This window comes from Bufo gargarizans, chromosome 5 (genome assembly GCF_014858855.1).
Source record: "Bufo gargarizans isolate SCDJY-AF-19 chromosome 5, ASM1485885v1, whole genome shotgun sequence".
NCBI classification, from domain to species: domain Eukaryota; kingdom Metazoa; phylum Chordata; class Amphibia; order Anura; family Bufonidae; genus Bufo; species Bufo gargarizans.
In genome coordinates, this window is record NC_058084.1 from 10,858,201 (window position 1) to 10,870,695 (window position 12,495).

The window sequence follows — 12,495 nt, forward strand, 5'->3', positions numbered from 1 at the left end:
TCTAGGCATGCTTTGGGACCTTTGAAGAGGTCAAGAGAGAATAGATAAGCTGTGATATCAACTATTGTAAATGATGGGTCCTTTATTATCTGTATGTAGAGGTGATTGTACAGACCTAGAAGTGTCGTCTACTATTAGGCTTAGTGACCACTGTGAAAACATAATGATTTTAAGTTATTTTTATTTTTTATTTTTTATTTTTATGGGGGGAAGGGGAGTGATTTTAGATAGAGAGTTATAAAAATAACATTAATAAATAACATTTAATTAAAAAACGTTTAATTAGTATAAAAGCATGATTTAAACAATATTGACACATTCCCTTTTATTTCAATGAAGAAAATGTATCATGACCCTTAAATAAAAAACACAGTTTTATATTTTTTTTGCAAGCATCATTTGCACATTTTCTTTTGCGGAGATGAAGTTTACATCACTCAAGCAACTTTTTAAAGTGGGTGTGTCTTAGAGGAAACGGACATCATCGGATAGATTTGCACCATATAATTACTCCAAAATGACGTAATAGTTTGGTCTTTTGTAAATACATTGCATGATTTCTACGTGGGCCACTCATATGCACTCAACCCAACATTTTTTTATCTTTTACTTATGCTTCTGAGAGAAATGTTTGTATATACAGCTCCCATGTGTCTTCATAGTTACAAAATCCAAATTAAACCCTATGTAGTCTAATCCGCTCTCTTTGTTTCCTCTTCTTGATAACCTACAGAGAGTAAGAAACAGACTACACAGGGTTTGTTTGTAGTCTGTAACCATGGATACACATATGTCTGAATAGGGACCGAGGACATTTTTTCTCAAAGTTATTTGACTAGTTTAGTTACTCATCTTTTGTATTTGATGCATTGGAAATAACCAGAACAGATAATTAAATATGTCCAGAATATTCATGTTCCTCGAACGGCTGTTCATTGTGGAGAGTAGAGCAGATTCAGAACATCAATGACTTATTAAAGCTATTATTTCCTATTATCTTAATGTGTAGGTAGAAGGATTCCTGTTTTAGCTGATATCCAACATTCATCTCTTTAGATGTTAATCAGTCATCTATCAATAATTTACTTTTTTACTAGAATTAATTATCATAGCTTTTGGCTGCCTGTAGATTTCACTATTTGTTCTGCAATATTCCCTCCTTGCCAGTAAATTGCAAAGCCTATCAGTCGGAAATGCTTAATTATTTGCTTCCCATGTTTAATTCATAATAGAAAATTGTTGATTTTTTATTTTTTTTACAAACCCTTAGGTTTCTATATCAGCTATATAATAGACAACATTTCAATTTTTGTAAAACTCTGAACTTAAATGTTTTTAAAAGCCGTAGATCTTGACATATCCTTGAAGACCACACATAGGATTATCTGCACTCCAAACTTATTCTGGGGAAGAAGTTATCACCCTTATACATTGTATCCATCAATAGGTGGTAGTTGAGCCATCTTAAAAGGGAAAATCCCTATCTATGGTATGTGTTTATGCTGTCACAACAGGAGAAGAAATGAGAACTTCTGGTGGTGCTCAAAGACAAGAAGATTCCCAGAGATTTTCAGAAGAAGAAATTTATTGGTGCAGAAATGTTTCAGGATTGTACTTCCCTTCATTAGGTAAGATACACCTTTTTCTGAAACTCCCTGAGAATCTTCTTGTATTTGGAGCGCCGCCAGAAGTTCCCAATCCTTCTCCTGTTGTGACAGCTGTCTCCTGTGAATCGTCTGGGCCACCTAGATGCTGAAGGGATGATGTGCAGCAACCCAGGCCTTCAGAGTCTACATGTCTGCAAAGCTGTTGTGCACTCATGCACTCAATAATTTTTTAAGTAACTAGACAATTGGAACATGAAGACATTCAAGAAAATCTCTGTCTCTTTGCCACATTATGGTGTATGGACATAATGGAACGGAAGTTGTGGCGAATGACCTCTATGAGATCACATATGGTGATCAGCTGATTGCCAGAGGGGCTCTACAAGGGGTTGACTCTGATGACCCAAATTCCTGCCCCTGGCACATGAGTCAGAATGGGCAAATATTTTGTAGGGGTGTCTTCTGTCTATCATTACATGGTTGATTCTTCTGATAAAATCAGCAAATTTCTGAGTGAAACTGAACATGTAATAAATATATGGTTTTCTCAAGTCCACCAGAACTGGAGACACTCCTACAATATGACTTTTTGGTGTGGCTCATAGAGTTGGTCCGAAGATTGGGAACCCCTTTCTGTGACATCCATATGTCAACTAGTGCACATGAATAGGTATTAAACAACTCTATTGAGGCATATGGATGTAACAGCAGAATCCCCGACCTGTAGTACAAAAGAATAGCCCTTCCTTTGGTGCTATCCGTTACATGAGCAATCCATTAAAGTGAATGAGGACTTGCCAGAGGCTTCCTTATGTTAACAGTTGATCAATACCATAGTTACATAATGTGTTAAAGAAAAACATTAGGCTATTAAGTTCAACCGTTCTGAAGGCCATGCTCATTATCGGGTAACCTGTGATGATGACAAACGCTTGTCCAAACTGGACAAACCTTTTAAGTGGTTGGCTAGTGCTTCACAATTACTTTAGGTCTCCCTCGTTACATTACCATGACTTGTACATCCAGCCAAGCCTGGAACCATAAGTAAGATTTGCAGATTCTTCAGTAAATACTGAATAAGCTGCAAATCTTAATGTGAGTGTCAGTCTTTCTTCATTGCTATTGTGGTTGCAACCACTTGACCTAAGCACCACAGATCAGAAAAGTGTCACCATAAATGTAACCATAGCCACAAATGTTTCCCTTTTGTAACAAAAGTTGTATAGCTTTTCCCTCAAGGATAAATTGTGATAATGCTAAGATTATACTAATCTATCATGAGAAACCAAAAATCTTAAAGGGGTTGTCTGTATTTGGGGAGATTTTTTAACTGTCAACAACAGCCTGTTATACTTGACAATCATATTCACTGCCACTCTGTTCTGGCTCCGAGTCCTTACTTACTTACTTTGGTGGTCTTTTGTTCCCTATCCTTTAATCCTGTAAACTTCCAGATGGAAGGGCAACCGCAGCCAATTAATGACCTCAGTGGTGACATGTCCTTAAGCAGCAGGGAGAAGTTAAGCATGCTTTTTTTCAAAAGAAAAGACTTCTGTTCACAGTTTAAAAAGTCCAAAAATCTGGACCACTCATTTAAAGTGTTTTAAGTTCATCAAGTTCATCATTTTGTGTTTTGTGTTGCTTGAATGCTTAAAGGGCGTGTATAGGAGTTTACATCACTGTTTGATTGGTGGGGATCTGATACCCTTCATCCCAGGCTGATCAGATGTTCTGCAGTAGCTCCGGAAAACAGCTCTTTCCACTGTGTAGTGGACGGAGCTAGCTACTGCAGCGTACTGTCCATTCACCTTACTGGCCTACTGAGGAACTGCTGATCTGTGAAGGTGTGGGATGTTGGACCACCGCAATCAGACTGATTGACTAGCGTGAGGATAAGCCATCACAAAATCCTGGACAACCCTTGTATATCTTTGTTTTCATATATAGAGATGTAGCGTTTGTTAAACTAACAGCCACAGCATGGTACACTATGAAAGTAGTGCACCATTCTATGCAGTACAATTAGAATGCCACACTATAACAGGCGGCTGTTGTAGATCTGTGAATTCACTGCACAGTCATAGAGATAAATCATAAATACCTGCCCCCACTAGGTGGCGCTTACTGCATACAGTTTTATTATTGATATATAATGTATAAACAGTATGCAGTAAGTTGCAGAGCACCATCTAGTGGAGACTGCAGACACATATAATTTTTTATGTAACCATATTTCTATGCAGGGAATGTGGAGCTCTGTATAAAGGTATGACACAAAGTGAATCATCTCAGAAGAGTAAAATGACAAGCAGAAACCACTACAGTGCTGGTGCAAAGTCTACTACTTTGACTACCTTCTTAGAGAATTTCCTAATAGCTCAAGCTTAATGAATGTTTTTTTTCTAGAAAGTAAAAATAGAGTAAAAATATTTCCAAAGATGGCATCAAGTGTGGTCACAAATCACAAAAATGAAGAGATTGCAGCTAATTACAGTCCCAGTTGATTTAAACATGAACCCAATAACATTCAGAAATCTCCAAGTTAAAGGGATTGTTTCATAAAAATAACCCTTGTCTATATGCACTATTATGGCTCATGAGCATCGTACAGGAGGTACCCTTCTTGGGATCCCCTACCTATGAGACAAATGGAAAGCAGCTCTAAACAAGCAACTCTTGTTCTGGTGGACTCAAACCTTTCTTGTATTACATGGAAAGCCAATGATCTAAATGGTCACCAAGTAATAAAACTGTACATTTACCATGGAACGGCCACTGCAGGAGAAATGCATGACTGCTCATGGCTTCCACTGGTAAGATCTGTTACTTTTGTGGAGGACAACCACTGGTCCTGAGGAGATCAGCTGATTACATGAGTGAGAGGACATTTTGAAATAGGTTATCTCTGATGAAAAAAACCTTTAAACTGTTGAGGCATGGTGCACACATTGTGCACCACCCTTCGTGCAATTATTGGGGATTCCATCTGGTTTAAAGGGGTTTTCTGAGATGTTAATACTGATGACCTATCCTCAGGATAGGTCATTAATATCTAATCGGTGGGGGTCCATCATCTGGGATCCCCGTTGAGCTGCTGTATGAGCCGCCTTCTCACTGCTTTCCCTAGGCCAGTGATGACACATTCATCGGTAATGTGGCCTAGGAGCAGCTCAGCCCTATTGAAGTGAATGCGATACCAAGCACAGCTATACAATGTACAGTGCAGGTGCCTCCTCAAATAACTGATCGACAGGGGTTTCTGGTGTCGGACTCCAACTGATTATATACTATCAGGCTATCCAGAGGATAGACCATCAGTGTAAAAATCTCGTAAAACCCTTTTAACCAGGAATTTTCTAAATAACTCACTCAGCCTTGCTACATTGTCCATGAATACAACTTTTGCATTTGAATTGGGTTTTTAGTACAGAATATTGTATAGGTCTCCAAGGACAAACACAAGAATTGATATTGAGGGGCCTGCATAGGTACAGTCCGCGGCCGGCAAGCGTGCTGTTGCATTCCTCATCTTTTTGCAATTCTGTTACAAAATATTTATTTAATATCTGTCAGACAACAACCTTTGCCTAATTAGAGGACACTATGGCTACTGGATGCATCAGCTCTAAAGGAGAAAACACAGCGGCCCCTGTAGCTTTTAAAATCTTGTCTTTTCATCTGTAGAAAATCCACCTCGTTTTAATCCCAGATGGAAAGTTGAAGAACAAACCGGCTCCAGTACTTGCCTTAGGCTTTACCTGTGGTAAGATTCTATTTCATGTAACTCGCTACAATGTTGAATCTTAATACGTCTCTTGAACGCTCTCCTATCTTCTGTAACCTTGTGTTCTGCGGAGGAAATAGATGGAAAGGTGTCGGCTTTGCTACAATGTCACATTCTGCTTTATTTGCATTACTATGATTATAATAGCAAGATTCCGCTGCTACAGGCGATAGACTGTTCTAGAATGTTCTTGTTACAAAGTACTATAGAACATAAAGACAATACACAATAATAACTGCTATGTCTTAAGGTTACAGACTCAGAAATCTTTAACTTGCCGCTTAACACATTACAGCAAACATTACTTTGCTGTTTTCAATGGGTTTCGCTGTGTTAAATATCAATAAGTTTAATGTGTTGTGTCAAATTGGTATTGGCTACATCTGTAAGTGTTTTAATGAGTAACTGTACACGTTAGGAAAAAAAAACATGCCCATGTCCCTTCATCTGCTATCTTTATTCAGCAATCTGAGTAAGGACGATAGATTCTCTATGAACTGTTTGAAGCTCACCAAATGATATTCCCCCATTTCCCATTCTGGAGGTTTCTACACTATATATTTATTAATTCATACTGTATATTCAATGATATACCGTTATATAGAAATGGAGGTGAATGTATCTGTAAAATGCTGTATAAACAGAGTTATTTGATAAAATTATGACTATCTGCACTTACCACTAGGGGGAGCTTTGGAGCCTACTGCATACTTCTTATACATTGAACTCTATAATGACTCAGTAGGCAGTAAATTCCTAACTCTGCCTAGTTGTGAGTGTAGGCAGGCAGAATTTTACTACTTAACTCTATGTCCATGCAGGATATGCAGAGCTCTGTGTCAAGATATATAGGGTGGCCCACGAAAAAGTAGCCCTCCTCCAGCGATAGTATGACAAGATGAATGAGCAAGTGGATTGTTTTTTTTTAACCACTTTAGGACCACAGGCTTATACCCCCCTAGTGACCAGGCCCTTTTTTACAAATCGGCGCTTCACAACTTTAACGGTTTATTGCTCGGTCATGCAACTTGGCACCCAAATTAATTTTACCTCCTTTTCTTCTCACAAATGCAGCTTTCTTTTGGTGGTTATTGATTGCTGCTGAGATTTTTTTCGTTTTTCTGATATTAATCAAAATAGACCTAAATTTTCAAAAAAAAAGTGTATTTTTAACTTTCTCTGGTTAAATTGTTCAAATATAATTACATTTCTATACAAGTTTGTGTTAGAATTTATTGTGCTGCATGTCTTTGATAAAAAAAATCCAATAAGTGTATATTTATTGGTTTGCGCAAAAGTTATAGCGTTTACAAACTTTGATACCACATGTGTGACACTTTTTTGCAGCCTAGGTGCACAAAGGGGCCCAAATTCTAATGAGTATTTTGGAAAGAAGACACCCCAAGGTATTCCGTGAGGGGCATGTTGAGTTCATGTAAAATTTTATTTTTTGTCACAAGTTAGTGGAATATGAGACTTTGTAAGAAAAAAAATATATATATTATTTTCCGCTAACTTGTGGCAAAAAAAAACAAAAACTTCTATGAACTCGCCATGCCCCTCACGGAATACCTTGGGGTGTCTTCTTTCCAAAATGGGGTCACTTGTGGGGTATTTATACTGCCCTAGCATTTTAGGGGCCCTAAAGCGTGAGAAGTAGTTTGGAATCGAAATGCGTAAAAAATGCCCTGTGAAATCCTAAAGGTACTCATTGGAATTTGGGCCCATTTGTGCACCTAGGCTGCAAAAAAGTGTCACACATGTGGTATCGCCGTACTCAGGAGAAGTAGGGCAATGTGTTTTGGGGTGTATTTTTACATATACCCATGCTGGGTGACAGAAATATCTCAGTAAATTGACAACTTTTTATAATTTTTATTTGAAAGTTGTCATTTACAGAGATATTTCTCACACACAGGATGGGTATGTGTAAAAATACACCCCAAAACACATTTCCCTAATTCTGCTGAGTACGGCGATACCACATGTGTGACACTTTTTTGCAGCCTAGGTGCGCAAAGGGGCCCAAATTCCAATGAGTACCTTTTAGGAGGGCATTTTTAGACATTTGGATTCCAGACTTCTTCTCACGCTTTAGGGCCCCTAAAATGCCAGGGCAGTATAAATACCCCACATGTGACCCCATTTTGGAAAGAAGACACCCCACGGTATTCCTTGAGGGGCATGGCGAGTTTATAGAAGATTTTTTTTTGGCACAAGTTAGCGGAAATTGATTTTTATTAGTTTTTTTCTCACAAAGTCTCCCTTTCCGCTAACTTGGGACAAAAAGTTCAATCTTTCATGGACATAATATGCCCCTCAGCGAATACTTTGGGGTGTCTTCTTTCCAAAATGGGGTCATTTGTGGGGTGTTTGTACTGCCCTGGCATTCGAGGGTCTCCACAATCATTAAATGTATGGCCAGCATTAGGAGTTTCTGCTATTCTCCTTATATTGAGCATACGGGTAATGAGATTTTTTTTTTCCGTTCGGCCTCTGGGCTGAAAGAAAAAATGAACGGCACAGATTTCTTCATTCGCATCGATCAATGTGGATGAAAAAATCTCTGCCAAAAAATGTGCAAAAAAAAAAAGAGAGGCGTCTGCCAGGACATAGGAGCTCCGCCCACATCCAAACCCACTCAGCTCGTATGCCCTGGCAAACCCGAATTCTCTATTCACATCAATCGATGTGGATGAATAAATCATTGACGGGATTTTTTTATTTTATTTTTTTATACAAAGTGTTTGCCAAAGCATATGAACACCGCCCCTCAGCTCATAAGCCTCGGCAAACGTATCTTTTTTACTGCAGAGGAGAAATCTCGTCTTGCAGCGCCGCATACACCGACTTGTGTGTAATCTGACAGCAGCGCAATGCTTCTGTCAGAATGCACATCAGTGCTGCAGCTGGTTGATCGCTTGGTCCACCTAGAAGGTAAAAAAAAGAAACAGGCAGCAACGCAATCAATTTATTAACATTAACTTTATATAACATTTGAAACAGAACATTAACTTTTTTGCTTACCTGTGATTTTTTTTATTTTTACCTTTAGAGGATAAACCTTTCCTTCCCCATGGGACAATGTGCAAAGCGCAAAGCGCCCAGAGATGTGGCGAAGTACATTATGCACTTTGTCCCAGGTGAAAGGAGAGGTTTGTGGCAGCTCTATGTGAAAGGGCCCTAAGACCCCTGTGTGCCTGTCCTGTGTCACGCGATCCCTACACTAATAGTGTACCTGTGTGTGGTACTTGTGGAAACACTCCCCTATGCATAGGGGAGGCTGGTAAGGACAGTGATGTCACGCCTTATTCCAGCCCTGCTACAGACACAACATCTTTTTCTTGGGGAACGGTGAGTTGGAGTACCAGGAGAGACACTCGGGAAGTGTCTGGCATTTAGCCGGCTCACTACATCAGGGACTTGGGGCACGGACCCTCCTGGATACAGGATTTCTGAAATGATCTCTTCCTGGAATTTTAGGAAGGATCCTGTTCTCCCAGCCTTACTGTAGAGAACAAAATTATTATAGACAGCCAATTGAATTAAATAAACAGACACCTTCTTATACCAGCGTCTGGTGCGGCGGGACACTAAATAGGGAGCCAACATCTGGTCATTGAAGTCCACCCCTCCCATGTGAAGGTTATAGTCGTGGACAGAGAGGGGTTTCTCAATGACTCCAGTTGCCCTTTCAATTTCTACTGTCGTGTCTGCGTGAATGGTGGACAGAAGGTAAACGTCCCTCTTGTCCCTCCACTTCACCGCGAGCAGTTCTTGGACACACAAGGCAGCCCTCTCCCCCCATGCAAGTCGGGTATTAATGAGCCGTTGGGGGAAGCCCCGGCGACTAGGTCGCGCAGTGCCACAGCATTGAATTCCGACTAGATGTAAGTGCCGAAAGAGGGCCACACTTGTGTAAAAATTGTCCACGTATAAGTGGTACCCCTTGTGGACTAAGGGTGACACCAAGTCCCAGACAATCTTGCCACGGCAAACCAGGGTCATCACTGTGGTAACCGTGGACGCTCCCCAGGTGCATGCTGAAACACAAACAGAAAGGGAAACATTGCGATGTTACAATGACATACTGCAAATCGATATATAGAATATGAAGCAGTACTTCGTCAGCACAATGGAGGGGACAAGTTACAATAGTATACAAGGAAGTGCTAGAAAACAAAAGGAGATACAATCAAATAAAAGAGATGTACATGGATGCTGTTAAATTAAAGCTACAGTGCCAAAAGGGAGGAGGGATTCCCCTACTGCCCCACTGTTTCAGTAAAGCATAGGGGAAACGCATATGGAGCTATCGCCGTAAGTGGAAAAGTTTTGGCATAGGCAAATACAAAAGGTAAAACCCTAAGTGGAAAAGGCCTTAAAGAAAAACGGCCATGTCGTTTTTGTCATTCAAACCATGTGGTCCCATGGCACCCGTTCTGATGATCCATCAAGCCTCCCGTTGCAGCAAGAGGCGGTGGCGATCCCCACCCCGTGGGATGTTCCCACCGGCTCAATGCCAGCAAAAGAGAGGCTGGATGGATCACCATTATGGGTCGAACGTACATGGTCAACAAGGCGGGGCGAGCCTCGTCCCGTCCTTATTGAACCAATGTGTTCCCGCATTCGCTCGAACAAGGGCCTGATGGTTTTACCAATATAAAACCTACTGCAGGTGCATGATACGACATAAACGACATAGGAGGTGCGACATCTGATGAAATCATGGACCCTATGTGTGATGCCCCCTAAAGACAGAGACTTTCCCTGCGAGTTGTGGGAACAGAAGGAACACATCCCACATTTAAAATTACCCTGAGGTCTCCTAACTCGGAGCCAGTTTGACTGCTTACTCTCCCTAAGCACGCTGTGGACTAACCTGTCTTTTAGGGTGTGACACCTTGTAAAAGTAATTAAGGGGCGCTGAGAAGCCAGACCCCCCAAGACTGAATTGCCTTTTAGGAGATCCCAGTTATTAGACACTGCCTGTTTCACTATATCTGCGGCTGGGCTGAACTTGAAGATAAAGGTGAATCTATCTTTGTTGTCGTTTTGGACTTGATCATTGAGGAGACTGTGCCAGGGGCGAAGGGCTGCTCGATGTAGTGCATCGATCACGTCCCTTTAACCACTTCAGCCCCGCTAGGTGAAACCCCCTTCATGACCAGAGCACTTTTTACACTTCGGCACTACACTCCTTTCACCGTTTATCGCTCGGTCATGCAACTTACCACCCAAATGAATTTTACCTCCTTTTCTTCTCACTAATGGAGCTTTCATTTGGTGGTATTTTATTGCTGCTGTCATTTTTACTTTTTTTGTTATTAATCAAAATGTAACGATTTTTTTGCAAAAAAATGACATTTTTCACTTTCAGCTGTAAAATTTTGCAAAAAAAACGACATCCATATATAAATTTTTCGCCAAATTTATTGTTCTACATGTCTTTGATAAAAAAAAAATGTTTGGGCAAAAAAAAAATGGTTTGGGTAAAAGTTATAGCATTTACAAACTATGGTACAAAAATGTGAATTTCCGCTTTTTGAAACAGCTCTGACTTTCTGAGCACCTGTCATGATTCCTGAGGTTCTACAATGCCCAAACAGTAGAAAACCCCCACAAATGACCCCATTTCGGAAAGTAGACACCCTAAGGTATTCGCTGATGGGCATAGTGAGTTCATAGAACTTTTTATTTTTTGTCACAAGTTAGCGGAAAATGATGATGATTTTTATTTTTTTTATTTTTCTTACAAAGTCTCATATTCCACTAACTTGCGACAAAAAATAAAAAATTCTAGGAACTCGCCATGCCCCTCACGGAATACCTTGGGGTGTCTTCTTTCCAAAATGGGGTCACTTGTGGCGTAGTTATACTGCCCTGGCAATTTAGGGGCCCAAATGTGTGAGAAGAACTTTGCAATCAAAATGTGTAAAAAATGACCGGTGAAATCCAAAAGGTGCACTTTGGAATATGTGCCCCTTTGCCCACCTTGGCAGCAAAAAAGTGTGACACATCTGGTATCGCCGTACTCAGGAGAAGTTGGGGAATGTGTTTTGGGGTGTCATTTTACATATACCCATGCTGGGTGAGAAAAATATCTTGGTCAAATGCCAACTTTGTATAAAAAAATGGGAAAAGTTGTCTTTTGCCAAGATATTTCTCTCATCCAGCATGGGTATATGTAAAATGACACCCCAAAACACATTCCCCAACTTCTCCTGAGTACGGCGATACCAGATGTGTCACACTTTTTTGCTGCCAAGGTGGGCAAAGGGGCCCATATTCCAAAGTGCACCTTTCAGATTTTGCAGGCCATTTTTTACACATTTTGATTGCAAGGTACTTCTCACACATTTGGGCCCCTAAATTGCCAGGGCAGTATAACTACGCCACAAGTGACCCCATTTTGGAAAGAAGACACCCCAAGGTATTCCGTGAGGGGCATGGCGAGTTCCTAGAATTTTTTATTTTTTGTCACAAGTTAGCGGAAAATGATGATTTTTATTTTTTTCTCTTTTTTCCTTACAAAGTCTCATATTTCACTAACTTGCGACAAAAAATAAAAAATTCTAGGAACTCGCCATGCCCCTCACGGAATACCTTGGGGTGTCTTCTTTCCAAAATGGGGTCACTTGTGGCGTAGTTATACTGCCCTGGCAATTTAGGGGCCCAAATGTGTGAGAAGAACTTTGCAATCAAAATCTGTAAAAAATGGCCTGCAAAATCTGAAAGGTGCACTTTGGAATATGTGCCCCTTTGCCCACCTTGGCAGCAAAAAAGTGTGACACATCTGGTATCGCCGTACTCAGGAGAAGTTGGGGAATGTGTTTTGGGGTGTCATTTTACATATACCCATGCTGGATGAGAGAAATATCTTGGCAAAAGACAACTTTTCCCATTTTTTTATACAAAGTTGGCATTTGACCAAGATATTTTTCTCACCCAGCATGGGTATATGTAAAATGACACCCCAAAACACATTCCCCAACTTCTCCTGAGTACGGCGATACCAGATGTGTGACACTTTTTTGCTGCCAAGGTGGGCAAAGGGGTACATATTCCAAAGTGCACCTTTCGGATTTCACCGGTCATTTTTTA